General features: G+C 43.9%; 1 long non-coding RNA gene across 5 annotated transcripts; it reads right to left on the reverse strand.

The window, feature by feature from the left end:
- Nucleotides 1-333: 333 nt before the first annotated feature.
- Nucleotides 334-12,406, reverse strand: LOC109748733 (uncharacterized). 5 transcript variants are annotated; one of them, XR_006664937.2, is made up of 6 exons: nt 11,936-12,406; nt 11,495-11,617; nt 10,338-10,513; nt 2,202-8,857; nt 1,937-2,069; nt 334-1,539 (listed from the first exon to the last, which is right to left on the reverse strand). It is a non-coding gene; the product is annotated as an uncharacterized lncRNA (long non-coding RNA). The 5 variants fall into 5 exon arrangements; XR_006664938.2 differs by having other exon boundaries at nt 11,887-12,406; XR_006664939.2 differs by having other exon boundaries at nt 2,202-8,854; nt 11,495-12,406.
- Nucleotides 12,407-25,758: the final 13,352 nt, after the last annotated feature.

Here is a 25,758-nt window from a genome sequence, read left to right on the forward strand (position 1 = left end):
TAATTTATTTTCTCGAGTTAATCAAGTTTGTTTAAGTAGAAATCTGTGGAGAACAAAGAGCATACAGAAAATCAGGACAAACCACATGCTTCTAAGGACAGGAGAATCACATGTCAAATAGCATGTATGCATCGTGCCACAAAATCCTGGCAGAGAACATATACAGAGAGACAGTGCAGCACACTATAACATTCTTGCCTGCCAGGTTGCTCAAAATATAGCCTATATGTATACAGTGACAACCACTTTGACAGACACTTGACAAGAAAAACTTTCAGAAAATGAGTGTACCAAAAGGAAGATCAGGCAAACGGAAACTGAATAATAAGATAATTACTGCTAAACCAGTTTATTATCAATTCCAGTCCTCTGTTTCATTACGGACACACACGTCATCATGGACCAAAAAGAAAAGTACGAACTCTCTGTTCTGTGTGTGATCGCCGATTGTGGAATTTGAATAAAACACCTTAATGGATGATGATTTTCATTCTTTTTTGTCCTGTTGGTCTCGAAGATGTCTGTCAGTCTTCAGTGAAACTATAATGAGCTAAATTAGGAAAGATGCTCAGTCATACACAAATCAAGCAAACCACATAGGAGTAGAAACGCCTCTTGTGCAAGTAGTTGTGATGGCAAACTGCAGGGAACCACCACAGCAAGAAGAACTAATATCTCAATAATATGTAGTCCTACATGCATCGACACATCAGCTTATTTTAACTAGGTCTCTATGCTAACTGCCAAGGCATAAGGCACCTCGCCTCGGTCTTCCGCGAAAAAATGAGCTCCAGGCAGATGTTTCATTTCCTCTGGAATCAGCATCGGAAGGCCGGTTTACTTTAAATTACTCTAGGTGATCCCTGCATTCCGAACACCACAAAGGAAAATAAACCTCCATGAACAGTATTCCTTCTAGATTCCTGCGAAAATCCTACAAACCGAACGCAGCCTAAATCCATAATTAAAAACAATATGGGAAACCAAGTATGCTACAGATGATTTATTTCATATAAAAATATAAAATAAAAAGAATTCAAGACACATAATTATATGTCTAAACTTAACAATGAGATTGAACTGCATCTCCAGTGTACCTAAGGGCAGGCTGATAGAAAAAGCCATCATCATCATGATTTGGAAGATAATCTGAGCATACTTTGAACCTAGTAATGAACACCACCTCATGACAGGAAATTTTAACTACACATGAGTACTTGCTTAGTCAAACACCAAACATTTTCCGAGGAATACTGAAAAAACAAAGGCATGAACCACCAGCTTTGGAAATGAAATTCTTGAAACTAAATTTAAAAAGATAAGATAAAGGCATATAGCTATCCGCAAGCAGAATATCGATAAACTGTACAGTCAAGAAAAGGGACTTAAATCACTGGCTTTAGAATCAGAACTTGGTGAACTCTGGTATATGAATTTGAAGGTCTCTTTGTGTCGTTTTCTTTAGCACAATCCGAGCACAGGAAATTATGTAACTTTTTGGCCTGCTCAATGATCATTCCCATACAGGTTGGATGGAACCTGCACGTGTTCAAAGGTACAAACTAAAGAAACATGTGAATAAGGAAGGTCAACAGTAGCAGAAATACTGAGAAGATGAAAAGAGGGAACGAGTCAATAATTTTACCAACGGTTACCACCATCCTATTAACTTAGTAACCTTTGGAAATGTAAAACATTCTTTTGTGAAGGAACAATAAGCATGTAATGAAGGGAAACTTATACGAATTGAAGGATTTTATCAGCAAGCAAAAGTCTCAGTCCAATTTTGAAGCAAGTAGACAAACCCTGAATATATATTATATATTAAAGTTTAAAGCAGCCTTTTTGGGTTCTTAGTGCTTGGAACCGCATTATTAGATCTCTGAAATAACTTGGAAGATAATGTATCCAGTAAGCAAAAGTATCCTATTTGCACCTTATTGGCAGTCGTTTTCGATGGCCGTGGTGTCCTTGACATGGCCTTGCCTCAATGTAGACCTGACCGTGGAAACTTCTTCTGTGCCTCGCCGGTGCTGGTTGTCTGCAGCTTCTACAACTGAATCTCAGGTCTGCAGCGGAGTAATTTATTAGACCAATCTCATAGAAGAAAATAAATAATTCATCTATAGAAGGCTGTGCTGCTTCCACAAAGTAGTAGTTTTAGTACAAAACAAAAGAAATGTTATGAAGGTGAGTTTTACCTTTAATTGATTTGAACCATGCTGCAGGAACGAAGGTCAGATGAACTTCTATTGCTGCCCGCCACCGAAAACCCTAGCTGTCGCTCGACACCTTAGCTGCACGATACAGGCCGCAACCCTGCCGCCGGCTGACGAAGCCACAATCAGCGCAGCAGTCACACGAAGCCACCCGGAGCTGCCACCAACTCGCTCGCTGCTTCTTCCGCTCCTGATTCCACAAAATGCAGGGAGCAGGGAGAGAAAGAGAGACGGTTTGGGACTCACCTGTGCAGTTGGAGGCCATGAAAATGCGAGCTAATCGCGCACAAACGTGTTGGCCGTCTGGAAGAAGCGGAAGGAGTCCGTGGTGGCTTGCAGCCATGGACAAGGTCGAGCTCAGGAAGAAATAATGTCGGTGGAGGCCGCGTGGGAGGAGGAGCTACACCGGCAGCCCCGCAAGAAGAAAAGGGCAGAGCTCGGGGCAGCGAACGGCAGAGCTCACGACAATGAGGGCAAGGGCATGGGAGAGGCGCCAGAGATGGGCGGTGCAAGGGAGAAGAGAGGAAGCGGCGGGGGCAAGATGGAAGGAGGGTCCTAGGGGAAACCCGGGTTAGGTCATGGTCCAGGGCAATGAGGAGTGGAGTCGGCCCCTGGGCTCATGTCCAGGTGGGGATCGATTCGTCCCAATTTTTTCTCTAGCTACAATAGCCGCGGGTCGCTTTCAATGAATAATTTCACGGGAGCAACAAGGCTGCCTAATGACCCTCTCATACTTTATGAGTTAAATTTCTTTCCTCATTTTTCCCGATACACCCATCACCCATGTATTGTCCTCCTCCACCCATCCCATTGTGTCCAGGTGGGGATCGATTCGTCCCGATTTTTTCTCTAGCTACAATAGCCGCGGGTCGCTTTCAATGAATAATTTCATGGGAGCAACAAGGCTGCCTAATGACCCTCTCATACTTTATGAGTTAAATTTCTTTCCCAATATCTCCCGATACACCCATCACCCATGTATTGTCCTCCTCCACCCATCCCACTGTGTCTTCTAGTACTAATCTTGTAGACACTAGTCCGTCATCACCTGTAGCTTCCCCACCTCATTCGTTACCTGAGGCTACCTCACCTCGCTCGTAACCTTAGGCTTCTCCGGTGATTTCCCCTCGTCCTCTTCTTCACCACAATGACTCAATGATGCTTGGCTTTGGATTGCAAGGATTGCAATTGCAGCCACACGCGGTTGGCACATATCTGGAGTATTGTTTATGGTCTACTGACATCGTCACCGCCACGGTATAGACATCCACATCGCCTGCACCCTCTGCTTCAGTGCCCCTAAGAGAGCTCAACACCTATTCACCAGCTCTCCTTGACGACAATCTAGAAATTGGTGATCACCTCTTCAACATCAGCACTGCCCCAAGGGGGCGACGTTTCCCTTTCCAACTGGTCGATTGGCTGTCAGGCGGCCATTCCGCCTTCGACGCACTGTGGACTCGAGTCAACAATGTTGCTCGCATTTTAGACATATGGAAGGTACACAATGCCCGGGTGTTCAACATGTTATGAGTAATAGTATATTATAGTCATGTGCCCTTTGTATTTTCACATTATACAAGGGGCTTTCTTCATCACATATGTACGTGTTTAGCCTATGGCCACCTTGGAATACAAGTTGCATATTCCTAACATGGTATTAGAGCTAGGTTTTCTTCCTCACACACACAACTCGTGCTCCTCTCTGTCGATCTCGATCTAAGTTCCAGATCATTTTTTCTCAGGCTAGTACACCTCGATCAATTTTTCTTGTCATCGCTTCACTGCCTCCAAGTCGGGGTTGTCTCTCCTTTGTCATCCAGGCCTATCCCGTCCCGGAGAATTCCCACAAGTCGCCACTCCTGTCGTGCCCTTATGAGCTCAGTACCTCTCCCTCCATCACGCTCGCAACAAGCTACCTCCCCAACATCTTCAAGAGGTCACGCCTCATCGCCATCTCTAGGAGGCTGATGCCTCACCTCCATCCCAAGGAGGTTGGTGCCAACCGCTCCAGGAAGCCGCGCCTTGCCACCATCTCCAAGAGGTCGGCCTCGTCTCTCCTTCATCTAGGCCTCTACCGCCTCGGTGAATTCCCACAGGCCGCCGCGCCCGTCGTGCACTTCAGAGCTCGGTGCCTCCGCCTCCATCTCTCTCGCCCCTTCTGGCCACTTCCGCCATGCTCGCAATCGCAAGGTGCCTCTTCAATATCTTCAGGAGGCCGCGCCTCGTCGCCATGTACAGAAGGTCAGTGCCTCACTACCATCTCCGGGAGGCCGGCGTCCCACCGCTCCAAGAGGCGCGATCTTTGACACGTCCGCTGCTGCAGGTCACAGTCCCAACTCCCTCTTTTGCTACATGCAGCATTTCGCACCCGAACCTTAAGACTCGGCAACCCATCCCGCCAATTGGCTTCTTTGGGGACCATGCCCCTACTATGCGCGCCCTATACGCTGCTCTTTGATGCTCTAAGCTCTCTAAGATTGTTCTGTAAAAGAAAACGGTAGAAGAAAAAACAGGCACAATTTGGACAGTCTCTTGTTGTCCGATGATTTCTTAGGGTGTTCCTATGCTTACCCCATCTCACACATGCGTCGTCTATCGGTCTGCCGGTGCTTCGTGTTCCTCACCTATGACGTTGCTACCCCCATGGCTTTTGCAGGCAGTGGTGGTGGCTCCATAGTGACACCTCTCGTGACCTCTGCAGATGGTGATGGTAACTCTACACAGCGTCCCCTCAAGGCTTACGTCGATAGCGTTGTTGCACATCACTCCACCAGCTACGTCTCACAAATGCGCCTTCTCATCGCGCTTGGTGCTTTTGTGCTTGCGGTGCCGTCTCCTCCACCGACTTCTACAACCGGTATTTGTCGAACTACACCTCTAGCGGCTCACACAGGTGGTGGAGGCGGCCACTCTTCTGGTGAATCTACGTCGACCATTTCAGTAGTGTCCTTCACCGCGCAAGAGATTGCACAACTTCGATACCTAATTACTGCTTCTGATTCCTCGTCGCCTGATGCTTCTTCGTTGACCTCTTCAGTTGAATCCCTCACGATGCTGGAGATTACGAGACTTCAGTGTGTTAGACCACTTTTTACACAGTTGGGTATATTTCGATGGATCCTTGATACTGGAGCGTATTTTCATATAACTCGTGATTCTTCTAGTTTGTCCTCCATTCATCCCTCTAGATTCTCATGTTCATGTTCTTACTGCTGATGGCACTTCCCTCCCATTCGATAGTCAAGGCACTCTTAGCACTTTGTCTTGTCGTGTTCCTTCTTTATGCTATGAACTCGCTACCCTCGTAGCATATAGACGCCACCAAGACCAAACCCACAGATCACTTTGGCCGTGCCGATGAACTCGCTACCCTCGTAGCATATAGACGCCACCCATGCAATGTAGATCCACTGACCTACCCATTAACCTGTAACCAATGTCGCTGCCTCGACATACAACCACCGTCTAAAGTCGCCGCTCTAACATCCATAAAGCCTGACTACAAATCAACCTTGCCAACTGGACAATCACGACGGCGAGGGACGTAGCACCACAACGAGGCCTTCAAGAAGGAAACAACGGGCAAGGTCGCCATCGTTATCGACGCCAACCATAGTAAGTGCAGGGCTTTCACCACCAATGAGCCACACAAAGGATCCCGGACTACATGACGACAACACACATAGGAGAGTGCCTTGCCAATAACAACCAAACACACCCACACAACACAATAGGTACCATGCCCACAACCGTTCACCGTCACGGCGGATGATGTCTTTCTCCTTCCAGCTCCCTCTTCCCATCTTCCCCGCTTCCTTATCGCCATCCCCTCTTCGCTCAGCTCTGGGTCCAAAGACTGACGACATCGGCAGTACACTCCCAACAGCGTTTTCACCCTTTAACCACACCTCCCGTGTACTCTCCACTACACGCCAGTCCGGCAAGGAATCCTTTACCTAGCTGCAAGTTGCTTTGTGTGCTGCCTTGTTCCTACATCCCGTGCTCCCCTGAAGGTTGTCCCAATAGCCACAAGCTCAGGCACCACCACTGGCGGAGCAAGAGCACGGCAGTTGGCACCGTCTCCGTCTTACGCGAGGACGCAAAGCACCCAGGAGCACGACGCTACCTGTCACCAAGGCCAGGGACGCCCAGCAAGGGAACGTGGAATGCGGAATCAAGTCCGTGACACACAACCCACAAACAGGGGAAGGATGCCAAGTCGGGTCGGCAAGAAATGGAAAATGCAAGAGAGGTACGTGGAAGCAATGAAAACACTGTCAGGAGCAGCACCCCCTTGCCATCCTCTGTCTTTTCTTCACTTTAACTTGCGAATAGGAACCCTGCTGAGTTGCTCGTCCCAGTTTTCCCTCGTGGTATTCTATAAGACACTATTCCATAGGCCAAAATGCTATTATTAGAAATGTCCAAAAAGTATCATATAAGTTCGCTACCACGAGGTTGGGCACTTAACTCATTTCTAGGCTAGAAGCACATCTTTCTATGGATCCTTCATACTGGAGCGTCTTTTCATATGACTCATGATTATTCCGGTTTGTCCTCCATTCAAACCTATAGATTCTCATGTTCATGTTCTTACTGCTGATGATATTTCCATCCCATTCAATAGTCGAGGCACTATTAGCACTTTGTCTTGTCATGTTCCTTCGTTTGCTCATTTTAGGTGGTTAGATTAGGATCGCCACACGGGTTCCCTACTTTGTGTTGGCCCTCGGCGTAGTGATTCCCAGGACCTCCGGGAGCTTGTCTGGCTTCACCTGCCATGCTGACACCGCCGCTAGTCTCTTCGGCTCTTCGCCTCTGTTTCCTCGGCTACCGTCTCTATGTTGCAACACCGATGGTCACTTGTATGGCTCTCGTCCCTCATCTTTAGTTTGACGTGGTTTTCTTGGATCTGTCTTGGGTGTTGTGTCTTTAAACTGTCAAGTTTGTCAGCTTGGTAAACAGGTTCAGTTACTTCATCCTCATAGCGAGACGGTGTATCAACATCCTTTCGATCTTGTTCACTCTAATGTTCGGGTTCTAGCTTCCTTTGCCTCGATAGGAGGCCATCGCTACTATATTATCTTTATAGATGATTACTCTCGACATACATGGATATATTTTATATCTTCTTGTAATGGGATCTTATCTATCTGTAAGAAGTTTATCGCCATGGTTCATACCCAGTTTTCCACTCCTATCAGTGTCTTCGGTGAAGATTCTACTCATGAGTATTTCTCTCATATGATGTGCGGATTCCTTGCTGAGCAAGGCACACTTGCTCAATTCTCTTCTCCTGGTGCTCATGCTCAAACTGGTGTTGATGAGCGAAGCATGATCACTTTCTTGAGGCAGCTCGTTAGTTGATGAGTCTCATCCTTTCTATCCACGTCCATCCTCCCATTGACGATATTTATTTCCTCACTTCTCCAGATATACCTATCACACCACCCCTCCCACCGTGTCTTCCTGTACTAGTGTTGAGATCCCATGCCATCGTCACCCATGGCTTCCTCACCTTGTTCATTACCTGAGACTGCCTCAAACCTCTCTCGTCCCTTGAGGCTTCCCTTTGATTCCCCCTCATCCTCTTCTTACCGCATTGGTCGTCAACGTGTTGTGGATTCTTCTAATGCGCCATCTCCCTCGAATACCATGACTAATTCTGTTTGTAACGCACCGCCTCCAACTCAACCTATAGCTTCTGTGCTCGCCCGCTTCCTTCTATTAACCTCTATGGTTATTCTAGCGCCACTCTTCTTGAGACGACTTCTTACCATGACGCTGTCGGAAATGCCTTCCTTAATTGAATGAAGTGATATACATACTAAATGGGCAAGCAAGACATACTAGGACAAGCAACCTTGCAGCATCCATGGCATCCGTACCGGCCCTCCATGTTGTATGAACAATTGTAGTGATATAAAATTAGTGTCAAAAGAGAGCAACACGCCACAACCAGATATTCGGAATTTCATCATCCTGGAAACACGGCCACACGACAACTAAACTAGCAGGAGTAGGAAGGCATCCTTGGAAATAAAACAGTACCAACATGAGTTGAGGATGCGAGTGCATATCATGGATGGTACATAGACCACATATATGCAGTCCGAATTTCATGGAGGCAAGCAGGGAACAAATTAAGTGGTGATACTACATCCCGAAACTAACAAGACTGCTCCATGTGTGTAGTGGGAAACTACATACATATGTGCATATATATTCAGGTGTGCTGCCTAGTTGTTGAGTGCGAAGAAGTGTTTCAGACTTTGAGTGGGATGGAAATCAACATGAACATGACCTATATATATTCTATCAGTTGCTGCTCAAGGACATATATTCAGCAGGTTTCTATCAGGCAGGCAGCAAGGCAGAGAAACGAACAAACAAACAAAGAGTAGCACCATCATTATACAAGGGCGTACCTGTAGCAGCCTAACCAGACATAGCCATGGCACAATGGCCAAGTCGAGCTCAGAGCAACCACTGGAGGTGAGGAGAGGAGCTCACCATAGCTGTTTCTGTAGCCGCTGCCGCCGTCGCACCGAAGCGAAGCAGCACCGAGGTGCCTGGCACGATGAACCCCTTGTCACGTCTGCCTCGGTGATGGTCTTGTACCGAATCGAATCCTGCTGCATAAGGGCAATAAATAATCTTGAGGTCAATCGAAAAACAAAACAAGAAATGATGGACTTGAGATTGGAGAAAACATGGGGAGACCTAGTTGAGGTAAGGTACAGCAACAGCGACCTAGCTGAGGTAATAAATATAAGCATTCTATGCAAATAGGAGGCAGAAAGACACCTTGACAATAACCAACTTGTTTGTCAATACACGCATACACAGCTAGGAATGAGTGATTTTCTTTCTTCTCACAGAAGCGTATCAATCGGTCAGTGCACAGAACATCATAAACTGAAACTCATACAAGAAGAATTCCTTAGCAGAGATAAGAAAATCAGCTCATGTTCATATAAGAACTAAATCCCTGTACATCAACATGGTCTGCTAATGTGCAGAACACATTTGCAATACAAAGGATTGCTAGTAATCATGTTATATGCATATACAATTAGAGCAATGGCAACTGGCTCAATGACCCAGTTAGACATCCTAAACCCAGCAGAGCAACATAACCAACTAGATTAGAGCAGTAGCAACCAGATGACCAATGCTCAATTATGAGATGATTCACATGATCCCCAGCACATCACAGGAACCATAGCATCCATCGTGAACAAAAGACAGCAGCATGCATGCCCTTCCTGTCTCGAAGACATCTCCAACTAAGGTGTGTCTAGATCTCGCCCCGCATCTACCCCATGGTGGGCCAGCCCTGTATGGTTTGATCGCTGGGGTTTTCGGTGGAGGTCTGGTCACTGGTATAGTATACCTATCTGATCGCTAGTTAGTTCTCAAAAAGAAGAAAGTTATGATCGCCAGTTTGAATTCTGAAAAAGAAACGATCACTAGTTGGTTGTAGCCATCGTACACTTCACTGTTTTTTTTTTCGTTTCCACTTTTAAGATATACTAGCGAAAGAGACTGCATTGCAACGGGTACTAAATAAATAAATACAATTCCAGTACTTTCGAGTGAAGCAGATCCGTTATGCATAACAAAGTAAGGTTTGTGTTAAATCTTATGGCCAGCAAGGCCCTTAATATATTAACCATGCACATAACTTATCACTTTGACATTACAATATTGCCCCTTTATGTGTAGCATGATTGGGATCTGGAAACTTCCACGAATCGTATTTTTGAAGCAGTTCAATGGTATTCAGTTATTCACACATGTGCATCCCCTGTGAAGATGTCATGTGTAACTTTGTATATTTTGTTTCCTGGTATTTACATGGACATCCAAACAATCAAGTTTCTTCTCTTTTGAATTTAACCATAAGATATGTTCAAGGATAGCTATATAAGTTTGTAGACCTACCCAGATCGGCCATAAAAACCCCTTTCCGATCATGTGCCCTACTGTAGATGAGAACTTCCACATGTAGGATTTCATTACAGGAACCAACATTTAAGCACTGAGCGGTACTGTTTGGACCCAAAAAAATACTATTTTACTAAAGTGTAATAGCAAGTAGCAACTACTTACCAAGGACAATTGTCAGACATATGTTCAATGCATCATGTCTACAATGCATGATAGGAATAGTGATCCAGTCGCTCCCACTTTCACTTGCCATCCTTGCTAATAGAATATGTTGAAAGAGCAATCGTCCCATCATTGCTTGAATCCAAGAGAACATCCATCTCTCCTTCCAAATCCTCCTGCATTATCACCAGAGTACAATCAAAACACTCTATCAGCTCATCAAGAGCATAGCAGAGCACCACGATTTGAATAGGCACATGACACTCGTCAAATTAATCAGAACCGATAATAATCGGATAATTGTGCGGACATGTTCCTAAATCTGAAAGTTGCATGTGACACCAGATCATCCCATCACCAATCAGGAGCACGAGAGTGACAGAAAACAGAGAGATGCAGCGTATTCAATTATTCATTTATAGAAGCAAGCTCGAACTGGTCTTGCAGTCGGTAGGACACCTGCACATAGAAGATACTATGGGCATGGAGGCCTTTCTCTCTTTGTCCAAATAAAATCTGCAATTCCTTTCTTTCCAAATCTACCAGACTGCATAAGAGGCAAGATCGATCTTCTTATATGCAATCATCTCGATCTAATAAGTTCTTGCTTAAGACATATAAATCTTGCAAATAAAGCACGCGTCATCAGTATAATTCTCCAGGAGCTGATAAAAGGATAAGCATACTCATAGAAAATAATTTATCTATTTGTGTGGAGCACTACAAGACACTCCACACACATGGTGGTATAATTATTCAGGAACTGATAGCAGGAGAAGCATACTTAGAGAAATTAATTAATCTATTTGTGTGGAGCATGCTAAAACATACAGGATAGGCAGGTTCTTGTGGATACCATAATATGAACAGGCAGTCAGCAAGTTTTTAATATTCCATGGCAAGGCAATGACTTATGATGTACTCTCTTGGTTTCCTCTCCCTACGGATATATGCTACTGTGACAACAACATTGCATAAAACAGCTCTGCCTAGTGCCTGCACAGTCAGGGTCCAATTCCTTCTCTCATATTCTTCACTTACACGAGACAGCAAAAGGAAAGATCACTTTAACAGGGTCTAGGCACACATATTTGAAGTAGAACATATACAACAACGAAAATTGATGGTGTGCACTGCACAACATAAGACACAATTACCTGTAGTAGATCGAACAGAAACGCAGAATACTGGCTTCTTTCACTGGCCAAGTAATTTTTTTGGGGACTGGTACTGCTTAATTTGGATGTAGCTTATGCAGATATGTTGGCAATGAGACAAATCTGCAGTTCAGAACAGAAAGGTAAATTTGTGAAGTTCAGTGCCATGTTCAGAACAGAAAGACAAATCAAATCTGCTTAATTTGGATGTTCATCCTTTCCAAATCTGCAATTCCCTTCTCTCCAAATCTACCAGACTAATTAATTTACAAAAAAAAAAAACAAAGAAAACAAAACCCTAGAAAACATGTTGCTTGTGCCGCTTGTCGTGGAAGAGAAGGGAGGCTCAAGATGCGGCCTGTGCCGCTGCCGTGGAAGAGACGGGGGTTCACCGGCTGAGGAACGGAGCACCCTGAGCGAGCGTTCGAGGAGGAAAGGGACCTGCGCCATTGGTGGCCGTGGAAGAGGAGGGACGAGCTCTATCGCAGCCGCGCGCCGAAGGATCACCGATGCGCCCCTTCGCGCTGGAATCCGAAATTCCCCGCCGGCAGATTGGATTGAGGAAGAGTAAGAAGGTGAGAGGGGAGGCGGGAGCAGCGGCGTTCATCTCTGCTCGCTCGCCGGCCGCCAGAGGAGTTGCGCCGCGGCGGGGAGAGAAGGGTGGATCGATTTGGGGCCGGTTTAGTTGAGCGTTTCGGCCTCGATGGGCCGTCGGTGACTCTTGGGCCGTCGTTTCTCTGGTCCTGGTCTAGGAAAAAAATTGGATTTTCCTAACCAAATGACCCCTCTCGTGGCTATTAACTACACATGACCCCTTTGAATTTTGCTTTGAATTAATAAAGTGTGGGCATTCCTCAAAAGAGGGAAAATTTGGATTTTCTCAACAACAAAAATGGATTTTCTATAAAAAGGAAAAAATTGGAACATAATTGGCTAAAAAAAATCGGTTGAATTCCACACACACACACAAAAAAACGATGCCTGACCTTGTTTTAGGGTTTACTACTCCGCTGGCAATCTCGATCTCTGGTGAGAGTTTATCACCAATGTTTTTTTCTCGCACTAGTTGATCCAGAGAGTGGCTATCGCCTCCTCTCATGGAAGGGGCGTCAAGTTCTTCACGGGCGGTGGGGAAGAAAGCGGTGGAGGGGAACTTGGATGAGCTGACAAAGCACTTGGAGTTGCAGGATGATGAGCTAGATGACATAGTGGTGGGAACTACAGCTGGCTAAACGGGTCGGGCCAACCAGGCCAGCCCGCGAGCACGCCGGCACGGCCCGCCATGGCCCATGGGCCAGGCACAAGACGGGTTGAACGGGTCGTGCCCGGCACACGGCATGCCTTGGGTCGTGCCTGGCCTGGAGGCCGGGCACGCGGGCCAGCACGACACGGCCCGTTTATTATATACATGTAAAATACAACCCAACAGGCTGGAAATGTGCAGCCCAACGTGCTAAACAGGCCAACGTGCCAGCCCGTTTAGTAAATAGGTTGTGTTTGGGCCTAGAGGCGCATCACGTGGGCCTGCATGTCACAGCCCGCTTACTAAATGTGCCTCGGTGGCCGTGTCGTGCCAGGCACGTTTATAGTGCATCGGGCCGGGCCGGCCTATTTGGCCAGGTTTGATGGGAAGAGAGGATGTCAAGAATTTTGGATGTGTTTGGTAGGGTGCATGAGGGCAAAAGTTCCCAATCTAATCCACTTTTGCTTGTTTGGTAAGGTGCATGGGCTCACCTAGGCTATTCCCATCCGATGCAAAAAAAGGGCTCTTATGTGATAGCCTGTCTTATTAGGGATGATAGACTACTCATATCAATAAGGAATTCCTTCTTTTTTGGGAGCCATTCGGAAAGAACTCCAAAGTTAAGTGTGCTCAGCTTGGAGTAATCCCCGGATGGGTGACCAACCGGAAAGTTGCTCCCGGGTGCGCACGAGTGAGGACAAAGTGCGCAGAAAAAACTAGTATTGATCTGTGGGGCCAGTCTAGATCCCGCCAGGAGTAACGACCACCGGCAGGTGTGTCCGGGGTGTTACACCTTAGCCATGCTCATCTCATGCACCTGCATTGACGTAGCCATGCTGACCAGACCCTCGTCGCCACCCACCAGACCACGTCTAGATATATTTAAATTTTTAAAAAGTATTCATAATTTCAAATTTTGTTTCATTTTTCAAAAACTATTCAGAATTTAAAAAAATTTACATTTTCAAAAAGTTTAGAATTTTAAATTTTGTTTAAATTTAGGAAAATGTTCAGAATTTCAAAATTGCTTAAATTTTAAAAAAATGTTCAGAATTTCAAATTTTGTTTAAATTTTCAACAAATGTTCAGAATTTCAAATTATATTTATATTTCCAAAAAATGTTCAGCATTTCAATTTTTTTAAATGTTTCGAAATTCAAAATTTGTTTAAATGTTCAAAATATGTTTAGAATTTTAATTTTAAATTTAATAATTTTTCAATTTTGTTTAAATTAAAAAAGTTTAGAATTTCAAATATGTTCAAATTTCAAAAAGTGCTCAGAATTTTAAAATTTATTTAAATTTTCAAAAATGTTTAGGATTTCTAGTTTGGTTTAGATTTCCAATAAAATTCCATAATTTCAAAGTATGTTTAATTTTTTCATGCTTTTTCAATTGTGTTCACCATTCAAAAAAATATTCAGAATTCAAAATTGTTCAGCATGTCTATACACATGTAGGCTGCCAAAAAAAGTTTCAGCTAAGCATGTCTCAGCGCATACACCGCTGCCAAACAACAACAAATGAATGGACTCGGCATGTATGAAAGGAGAACAACTAGGCTAGATCCATACATACTACCAAACACACCGTCTCGGTCGCTTGATCATAGACCGGCCGTTCAGTCCTACTACGATGTTCAAGACTCTCAAGCACTCCCTTTGGTCCTTTTTTGTCTGCATATAAGTTTTGTCTATAGTCAAGAGGTATCTTTAATTTGACCAAACTTATAGAAAAAAGTATCGACATTCACCATACTAAATCAATATCATTAGGTTCATTATGGAGTGTAGTTTCATATTATATTTGGTATTGTAGATGTTGATATTTTTTAATATAAATTTGGTCAATTTGTGCAAAGCTTGACTTAACACAAATCTTACATGCAGAGTAAAAAGGACCAAAGAGAGTACGTTTGGGTATTACACAAACCCCGAAGTATCGCGAAGCAGGAGCCTCGGGATTGGAAGAAAGTGGTACGTGGTGGTCCTTTGCTCTTCAAGGGATACAACCTAATTGTGGAAGACTACGATGGACACACTGATCCGACCACGACCAACTTCGATGGACTATATGTGTGCGCGTAAATTCACAAGATTGTATCTTTACCATCATGAGAGTGTCGTGCATCAACTAGCGAGAAGAATTGGGAAGGTTCGTAATGGCTCTATTTTTAGAGCTCTTTTGTTGCATGTTCTCTTCATATATCATGTCTCACTGAACCAAAATAGTTGTCCATTATGCATTTTTACTAATATTTACACTTTTCCTTGTGAGCATTGCACATTTAGTATTTTCTTTAGTTTTAATTAGTTTCCTTCTTTTTCTTGTGTCTATAGGTGTTTTGGAGCAACCTAGGAACAAACACGATGAAAGGACCAAGGATGGGTTCAATATGGAGTCACCTAGGGGTGAGACTTAGCCATTCCGTGTAGGAGATATGCCCTAGAGGCAATAATAAATGATATTATTTATCTCCAAGTTCATGATTATGCTTATGCTCCATGCTGTAGCTGTTGTGGTTCCCGAGCCCGTATATCCATAAAGGCTCTGGGGAAAACCCATGTGCACGTGTGGAATAATAAACGATAAAATGTATTCCTAGTCATGCCTCTTAGACTAGCTCAAGTATTGCATGACGATTATGTTTTCCCAATCAAGGGCATGTCTATGCCAGCAATTTTGAGGGCACAATGTTAGAAGAACATTTGTGTTGAATCGACCCGAATTGATGTTATGCTATGAGATACATTCGTCACAAGTTTAATGATACATAACACAGAGATGGTTAACGTTTGCATGATTCCTTAGACCATGAGAGTATCGAGTTTCTTCATGCTTGCTTCATGAACTTTGGGGTTTGTTAAACGTCATCCGTAAATGGGTGGCTATTACGGCGGCTTACGGGTTCATGGAAAAGTATGTCAAGTAACTTGATAGCTCAAGATTGGGATTTGCTCCTCCGACGATGGAGAGATATTCTCGGGCCCTCTCGGTGTTACGGTATCCATAATCGTCTGGCCAGACACCTTGTGATTTGATCATTGGGATGCCGGAACACGGAAACGAGAAAAGAGAACAAAACCGGTAACGAGGTAACATGCATGGTGGACAAATTGTTCGTCCACGGGGATGCAATAAATCTCACCTCGGGTGTCTGTGACATATCGCGAAGCAACAGGAATAACTCACTGTAACTGGAGGTTCACTCGAATATTCATTCGTGTGGGTATAGGGGTCAATATGGGTGTCCATGGCTCCGCTGTTGATCATTGATCGGAAGGGGTTCCAGGTCATGTCTATACTTCACCGAACCTATAGGGTCACACGCTTAAGGGTCATCTATCTGCTGAATACTAGACAAGGAGTCTGAGAGAAATTTGCCGAAAAAGTTTCGGAGATAATGGAAGAGTTTCGGAGAGAGAATAGCGAAATAGTTTCGTAAAACCGAAAAGTTGTTTCTGTAGGGGAACGCAGCAGAAAACAAAAATTTTCCGACCTACGCACCAGCCCAGGACCACTATGGAGACTGCATACATGGTTTGATCTTTTTCGTTACCGACTCGTAGCGCAGCGGGAAGTAGAGTCGATGACGATCGGCGGTGCAGATCCCCGCAGCTAGGATTTACAACCTCCCAACCGCGAGGATGTATACCCTCATCTGCTCCTCAGACAGCCCTCCGGGAGGCGGTCGAACAGCCCCCCGGACGGTGTCGCGGACAGCCCTTCGGGAGGACCTTCGAAACTCGAACGGTCACTCGGACAGCCCTTCGGGAGGACCTTCGAAACTCGGACGGTCACACGGACAGCCCTTCGGGAGGCACTCACGAACTAAGACCGAAACTACGATCTCTCTACAGAGTTGCACACATACGGTGTCATCTATCCGGCAGGGCTTCGCCGTCCAGAACTAGTTCCTGCCGGAACCCAGACAGCCTTACGGCTCTACGAAACTCTTTTCGTGGGAGGGAGAGAAGAAGCCAGATAATGCATGGCATGTGTATGAGAGCAAGGGATGAGTGTGGAGGGCTGCCCCTCCACCTCTATTTATAGGAAATCCCAAGGGGTAGGGTAGTTTCACAAAAAACCCAAAATGCACATGAATGAAGTCCTTCCACAAGGACCTAGGAGTGAAACCAAGGAACAAGAGGGTCCCCAAGGGGGGATACCCCATGTGGCCGGCCACAACCCCATGAGGGGCCCAAAAAATGGCTCCTATCCATCCATGTCATCCCCAAGATCTTTTGGAGCAAAGCCCCAAAAGGTGGCTTTCCATAAAGTAACCATAAAGCTGATTTTCACTATTCACGACGACATTTTTCAGCGTCTGATCGAACTGAAAATATTTATGTGGGCTAAGAACATTTCCAGTACCCACTAAAATGATTTTCAACGCGTTCCGAAACAATTCCGGTTTTAGTGATTTTCATCTGTGAAACGCATCTGAAGTGGCTCCGGCAGCTCCGGAACATTTCCGGTGTTTATCTCAGAAAATTCCAAAAAGCTTCCAGAATGATTCTGGCATCCTCCAAGAATTATCAGGCATGTGCCGAAACCAATTTGACTTAATGGTGTATCCCGAAACAACTTTTCGGTATCATCGAAACTTATCCGATGACCTCTCTCTGCGGTACGATTCCGCTGTCCGAAACTTTTCGGTGTCCGAAACTTTTTCGGTGATTTTCTCTCAGACTCCCTGTCTAGTATTCAGCAGATAGATGACCCTTAAGCGTGTGACCCTATAGGTTCGGTGAAGTATAGACATGACCCGGAACCCCTTCCGATCAATGATCAACATCGGAGCCGTGGACACCCATATTGACCCCTATACCCACACGAATAAATATTCGAGTGAACCTCCAGTTGCCGTGTGCTATTCCTGTTGCTTCGCGATATGTTACAAATACCCGAGGTGAGACATGTTGGCATTCCCGTGGATCAACAACTTGTCCACTATGCTAGTTACCTCGTTACCGGTATTGTTCTCTTTTCTCGTTATCGTGTTCCGGCATCCCCGTGATCAAATCACAAAGTGTCTGGCCAGACGATGATGGATACCGTAACACCGAGAGGGCCCAGAGATATCTCTCCATCGTCGGAGGAGCAAATCCCAATCTTGAGCTATCAAGTTACTTGACACACTTTTCCATGAACCCGTAAGCCGCCGTAATAGCCACCCATTTACGGATGACGTTTAACAAACCCCAAAGTTCATGAAGCAAGCATGAAGAAACTCGATACTCTCATGGTCTAAGGAATCATGCAAACGTTAACCATCTCTGTGTTATGTACCAATAAACTTGTGACGAATGAATCTCATAGCATAACATCATGCCGGGTCGATTCAACACAAATGTTCTCTTAACATTATGCCCTCAAGGTTGCTGACATAGACATGCCCATGATCAGGAAAACATAACCATCATGCAACACTTGAGCTAGTCTTAGAGGCCAGACTAGGAATACATTTTACCGTTTATTATTCCACACGTGCATATGAGTCTTCCTCCGAGCCTCGTGGTTATTGCAGACTCGAGAACCATAGCAGTTATAGCATGGAACATAAACATAATTATGAACTCGGAGATAAATAATATCATTTATTATTGCCTCTAGGGCATATCTCCTACAGACTCCCACTTGCACTAGAGTCAATAATCTAGTTAATGCTAATGCACTTTACACCTGTGGCACACCGGTGTAAATATGCTTCGCTTGTGGTATAGCCTGATGTCCAACGGATCTGACGACTTCAGTTCCGTGTGTATCATTGCATGTCCTCGTGTTTTCACGTTTTCAAAAAAATTCATATTTTGTGTGGACTTGGCTTTGTATGTATGTGAATCACAGGTCAAACCTGGATTCCTCAGACTGAGTTCTGGAGCAACTACCTACAGTAGTGTCCCATTGTCAAAAGCCATCTTGGAACTATACTAAGTTCATGAATGAACTATATGATTCAACATCTTCTTTGTCGCTTCTAAAGCGTCAACATACTTAGCCCTTGTTATAGAATTTGCCACAGCAACTAGTTTGAACAAATTCCAACTAACTGTGCCACCACAATGTGTGTTACACAAAACCCTTAACTTAAATCGAAAATCGCACGGTGAAAAGATGAAGACTATCGATGTAACATTTTACAACGAACTCTTCATGATCTCCGCTTGCAAGAAAACATATCATCAGTACTTACTCTAGTACTCAATGACATCTTTCACTGTTGTCCCACGATCAGTACTTTGATCACTTTAGTATCCATACTCGCAACACCATGGGAGTATCGGACATATCTGGTTGTTTTACATACCATGGAATACATGATTAACCCAAACACAAAAGTGTGTGGAATCTGCATCATGTATTTTACTCATCAGTGTTTTGGGACACCGAGTCTTGCAAAAACTCCTTCCATGTGACTTTGGCAAGAATCACTCCTTGGCGTTTTAAATGCTAAAAGGTTTTAGCATCTTGTCAATATGTATTCATTGCTTAGCCCCATTAGGTAAATCTATCTCCATAGATCATCATGCCTAATATTGAGGCTATTTAGCCTAAGCACTTCATCGAAAAAATATTTTCAAATGAAGTCCTAATTCGTGTCAAGAAATTTATTTCCAATTACCAATGTGCCAAGCACATAAGGTTTTTAGAAATATTATTACGCTCCCACTTACTTTCTTGAAGTACAAGCATCTTCGTTACCCATTGATGAAGTCAAAACCCCTTTGACCATTTCATCAAAACACGAAGATTCCAACTCCATTTTGCTCTCTTCTGTCCATTGCTGGAACTCTGAAGTTTGCATACCTACTAGCATCCTCTGGATCGACAAATTACTTTGGACTGTATCATATACAAGTCCTAGCTTTCATTTCCATCAGATGGAAATCCTTTTATCATCCATGTTTCATATCTCATGATTGAAATATGTATTAATTGCTAGTTCAACCCGAACCGACTTTAAGCATCGCTACGATGAAAACAACCTCATCGTGGTCAACTCTTGAACTTGTTATTTCAACAAGTCGAGCTTTATGGATAAAACATTTTTATCCATATCAGTTTTAAGTTCCATAAATATTCGTTAGACTCTAAGTCTTCCGAAAGGTGTATCAAGGTTTTAATCTTGAATCACTTATATGGAAACTAACTTGGGTTGTATTGGCATTTAGCCAATTCCGGAGTCAGGGCCCATCAACGCTTCCTTGTGTATCGTAGGTATAATGTTGTCTAACAACAATATCTCGTTTGCGCACCTGAGAGGTTTGCACGAGCCTTGCCTACGTGGTTCAGCTGCAAGTTCGACCGAAGTTCATACATTTTATTGTAGAGACTTCCGTATCAGTCGCAGTAGGAAACTCTGGAATTACTTCCAAGGTCTCTTTCCTTTGATCTGATGACTTAGATACTGTTTATCTCGTCGAGTTGCACTATTCTCCCACTCACCTTTTTGAAAGAACCATTCTCTTTAAAAGCACACCATTTCGCGGCAAAACTATTTGCCTCGGTATAGTGAGGGAGGAATACCCAACATTTTGGTATAACCTACAAAGTAGCACTTGTCTGATTTGGAATAGGTTTGTAACCTTTTACACAAGCCCCATATTCCAAATGTTAAGAAAAGATATAACATGGTTGGGCGTACCATACCATGGCTTCATTTCAACAGACCCGATGTAGCTCTTTTCAGTGTAAAAGCCGCAGTCTCTAAAGCATCACTTTAAAAGGGATAATGGCAAATTTATTTATGTCATCTTTCACCTTACCATGTCATAAATGGTTTGATTACATCTCCACAGACTTTCCACTTGCAGTGGTGTTCCAGGAGGTGCAAGTTATGAAACCCCTTTCACAACTCATCAGACATTCGCTAAACATGTAACTCAAATATTCCTTTGTGCAATCAAATTGCAGAAACATAATTTTCTTGTTACAATAACTTCTACTTCATTTCTGAGAACCTTTCGAATGATTTCAAAAGATCCAGACTTACGTCTCATCAAGTAAATATCCATATATCTACTTGAGTCATTTCTGAAGATAAATAAATCCACCACTAACAACACTTATCGGACTACACACATCAAATGTATGATCACTAATAAGTTTGTTGTTCGTTCCTTATGGCCTGTGAACGGTATTTTAGTCACTTCACTTTTCGGAGGAAAGTTGCAAGTGTCAGATGATTCAAAATCAAGAAGACTTCAAAATCCATCATAATGGAATTTTCCATGCGGTTTCTCCAATGTGACCAAATGTAGTGCCACACTTGTGTGGTATTCTTTTAGTCTTGCGACATTTAGCGTTAGTGTTATGGATGTATCATATTACCATCAATATTCATAACATACATGCCATCTTGGATGGAAGCATGGCCTTCATGTTATTCATAATACTTAACAACAATTGTTGTTTTTATGAACAACTCTTTTGCAACAAACATTGTGCAATGGGCTAGAATGTATGAAACTCTAAAATGAATTATGAAAGTAAACCCAGAGGTATTGTATTATTATCAATATTCATAACATACATCTCATTCATAATGAAAGTATGGCCCTTGTGTTATTCATAACATCGAACATAAAAAGTTCTCTTATGAACAACCTTCTTGCAAGATACCTTATGCAATGGGATAGAGTTTGTAAAACTCTAAATGAATTATGAAAATAAATACAGACGGCAATACACCGATGGAAGGTATAGTAACATTTACTATGTTCCCTGTGTATACCTTAACCTCATTTCTAGCTAGTCTTTCAGGCCATAGTAGTTCTTACATCGAGTTGCAACAGAATGCAATCGAGCGGGCAATTTTGTGATGAACTCACAATACCCAAGAATTAGTGATTAACATGTTTAACCATAATTCGCAAGAACTATATCTTTGACCAGCCTTCTATACATCAAAAACTTGTATGACATTCATACATGAGCTGGATATTCCAGTCTTCTTTCCTTTTGCCTTTATACTTCTAACAGTTTAACTTTTAGTATTTCTCCTACTCTCAGAAGAAGCACCCAACTTAAGAGTGGCATTAGCCCCGGACTTCCTAGGCGTGTAAGTCATACTAACACCCTTTGGACACTTCCTTTCTCTTTAAGTTGTTGTTTTATTCACCTTTCATTATATGACAGGCGTTCTTCTGGATCCCTTTCCCAACAGTCAAATGCATAGTAAACACTTTTACTAATACTTGCAAACAAACATTGCTTTGTTTGTATCTGAAAATAATTTTCAGTTCCATGAATATCATATAACTATCCCAACTTTCGAAGTTTGGGTTTCATGGAAGCAAACATATTCCACTTGACTGTAACAGAATCCTAGCTTTTGGATCGAAGGACGAGAGTCACATGATCCATAGCATTAGCGGGAGGATACGGAAAGCATGCGATAGGACAATGTCCTTCTCGGCACTTTTGAGGACAATCCTCATATTACGTTACCAATCGTAAAGTTTTAACCAGATATTTAACAGCTATTCAATTTTAATAGGGAAGGTGGAAATGCGAGCCATTATTCTACAACTATTATGCAAGAAACACTTAGACAGTGTTCATAATTAATTGCACTTAGAATTAAACATGTTAATTCAACAGTGCGCTCCCACTCAAATCAATATCTCTCACAATTAATTTTGAGTGATACAAGATCCAGACTTCAATTCATCGCCATAGAATCATCATCTCATAACGGGAATTTTAATCGGTAGGCCAACTTGCCGATCACATCTCTATGTGACTCTTGCTCATCTTTCGATGCGTGTGTTCCGAGCTCAGGACGATCCTGCCATGAACGTCAAGACAACCAAGTGATCTTGCTGCGAGGTCTGACCTCACCCGCCTCACACTTCTCTAATCGTTCGTACCCATGCATCCATGGCGCACCCCGAAAAGATAGGTGCCGTGACGGTGCTACACTTGGGAGAACACTAACTACTTGATATTTTAAGTGAGAGATCACCCTAATAAAAGCGACTACCGCGCAATCAAGAAGGGTGCATCATAAGGGATAAACATCTTAGGCAATTCATAATAGCATGATATGGTATAGCCCTTTCTGACGGAGAAGTATTTCATTTCTTCGTCTTTGGCATTCGCGTCGGTGTTCACCTTCGCGAAGATTGCCACCACCTTGTCGATGCACCAGATAATATTGCTATCTCTATAGCTAACAAAATAATGCATTACAACAAGGTTGACACGCAGGTCATTAAAGTGCAATCATATGGCTCCAGCCATCATGCCGAATCATGACACGCAGGTCATGTTAATCAAATTACATCATATAGTCATCTCATACATAATCGAATTAGTATGAGCATTGCTATACCACATCACATGCACATCCTGCAAAACCAAGTTAGACGCCTCTAATCGGTTTATGCAAAATTTATTTTACGTGGCTTCTAAGGTTTTGACTTAAACCGCAGCGACCAACGTTCATCATCAAGTATGATTATTCAGGTTGCTAGATTAACATCTCGGGGTGTATGAAACACGGGATAATTAAATCTCGAGCCCCATACTAAACTTCGTCATACGCATGACCCCCGTGCAGATCATATCTGCAATGCCCTTTCATCTGCGAATTTCATCTTTCTTTTGACTACGGCAGAACCCAAAGAACTGATAGCACTTCCATGATCAATCAGGATCACGGATTGCCAGAACTTTGTCAAATTCCACCATGCTGTCTCGAGATTGAGCAAACACAAATTCTAGGGAAGCAACAAGAACCTCGGGTAACAGATTTCATCTGTCACCCGCATAAATAATTTTCAGCAATAGATCTCATCTACTACCTAATTATATTATGCAATACCCATACATCTCCATGTATTCTAGATCGAAACCTGCATCTACGCATAGCACGGCTCTTGATGCCACTGTAGGGGAACGCAGCAGAAAACAAAAATTTTCCGACCTACGCACCAGCCCAGGACCACTATGGAGACTGCATACATGGTTTGATCTTTTTCGTTACCGACTCGTAGCGCAGCGGGAAGTAGAGTCGATGACGATCGGCGGTGCAGATCCCCGCAGCTAGGATTTACAACCTCCCAACCGCGAGGATGTATACCCTCATCTGCTCCTCAGACAGCCCTCCGGGAGGCGGTCGAACAGCCCCCCGGACGGTGTCGCGGACAGCCCTTCGGGAGGACCTTCGAAACTCGAACGGTCACTCGGACAGCCCTTCGGGAGGACCTTCGAAACTCGGACGGTCACACGGACAGCCCTTCGGGAGGCACTCACGAACTAAGACCGAAACTACGATCTCTCTACAGAGTTGCACACATACGGTGTCATCTATCCGGCAGGGCTTCGCCGTCCAGAACTAGTTCCTGCCGGAACCCAGACAGCCTTACGGCTCTACGAAACTCTTTTCGTGGGAGGGAGAGAAGAAGCCAGATAATGCATGGCATGTGTATGAGAGCAAGGGATGAGTGTGGAGGGCTGCCCCTCCACCTCTATTTATAGGAAATCCCAAGGGGTAGGGTAGTTTCACAAAAAACCCAAAATGCACATGAATGAAGTCCTTCCACAAGGACCTAGGAGTGAAACCAAGGAACAAGAGGGTCCCCAAGGGGGGATACCCCATGTGGCCGGCCACAACCCCATGAGGGGCCCAAAAAATGGCTCCTATCCATCCATGTCATCCCCAAGATCTTTTGGAGCAAAGCCCCAAAAGGTGGCTTTCCATAAAGTAACCATAAAGCTGATTTTCACTATTCACGACGACATTTTTCAGCGTCTGATCGAACTGAAAATATTTATGTGGGCTAAGAACATTTCCAGTACCCACTAAAATGATTTTCAACGTGTTCCGAAACAATTCCGGTTTTAGTGATTTTCATCTGCGAAACGCATCTGAAGTGGCTCCGGCAGCTCCGGAACATTTCCGGTGTTTATCTCAGAAAATTCCAAAAAGCTTCCAGAATGATTCTGGCATCCTCCAAGAATTATCAGGCATGTGCCGAAACCAATTTGACTTAATGGTGTATCCCGAAACAACTTTTCGGTATCATCAAAACTTATCCGATGACCTCTCTCTGCGGTACGATTCCGCTGTCCGAAACTTTTCGGTGTCCGAAACTTTTTCGGTGATTTTCTCTCAGACTCCCTGTCTAGTATTCAGCAGATAGATGACCCTTAAGCGTGTGACCCTATAGGTTCGGTGAAGTATAGACATGACCCGGAACCCCTTCCGATCAATGATCAACATCGGAGCCGTGGACACCCATATTGACCCCTATACCCACACGAATAAATATTCGAGTGAACCTCCAGTTGCCGTGTGCTATTCCTGTTGCTTCGCGATATGTTACAAATACCCGAGGTGAGACATGTTGGCATTCCTGTGGATCAACAACTTGTCCACTATGCTAGTTACCTCGTTACCGGTATTGTTCTCTTTTCTCGTTATCGTGTTCCGGCATCCCCGTGATCAAATCACAAAGTGTCTGGCCAGACGATGATGGATACCGTAACACCGAGAGGGCCCAGAGATATCTCTCCATCGTCGGAGGAGCAAATCCCAATCTTGAGCTATCAAGTTACTTGACACACTTTTCCATGAACCCGTAAGCCGCCGTAATAGCCACCCATTTACGGATGACGTTTAACAAACCCCAAAGTTCATGAAGCAAGCATGAAGAAACTCGATACTCTCATGGTCTAAGGAATCATGCAAACGTTAACCATCTCTGTGTTATGTACCAATAAACTTGTGACGAATGAATCTCATAGCATAACATCATGCCGGGTCGATTCAACACAAATGTTCTCTTAACATTATGCCCTCAAGGTTGCTGACATAGACATGCCCATGATCAGGAAAACATAACCATCATGCAACACTTGAGCTAGTCTTAGAGGCCAGACTAGGAATACATTTTACCGTTTATTATTCCACACGTGCATATGAGTCTTCCTCCGAGCCTCGTGGTTATTGCAGACTCGAGAACCATAGCAGTTATAGCATGGAACATAAACATAATTATGAACTCGGAGA

The sequence above is a fragment of the Aegilops tauschii genome, chromosome 6 (assembly GCF_002575655.3).
Source record: "Aegilops tauschii subsp. strangulata cultivar AL8/78 chromosome 6, Aet v6.0, whole genome shotgun sequence".
NCBI lineage: Eukaryota > Viridiplantae > Streptophyta > Magnoliopsida > Poales > Poaceae > Aegilops > Aegilops tauschii.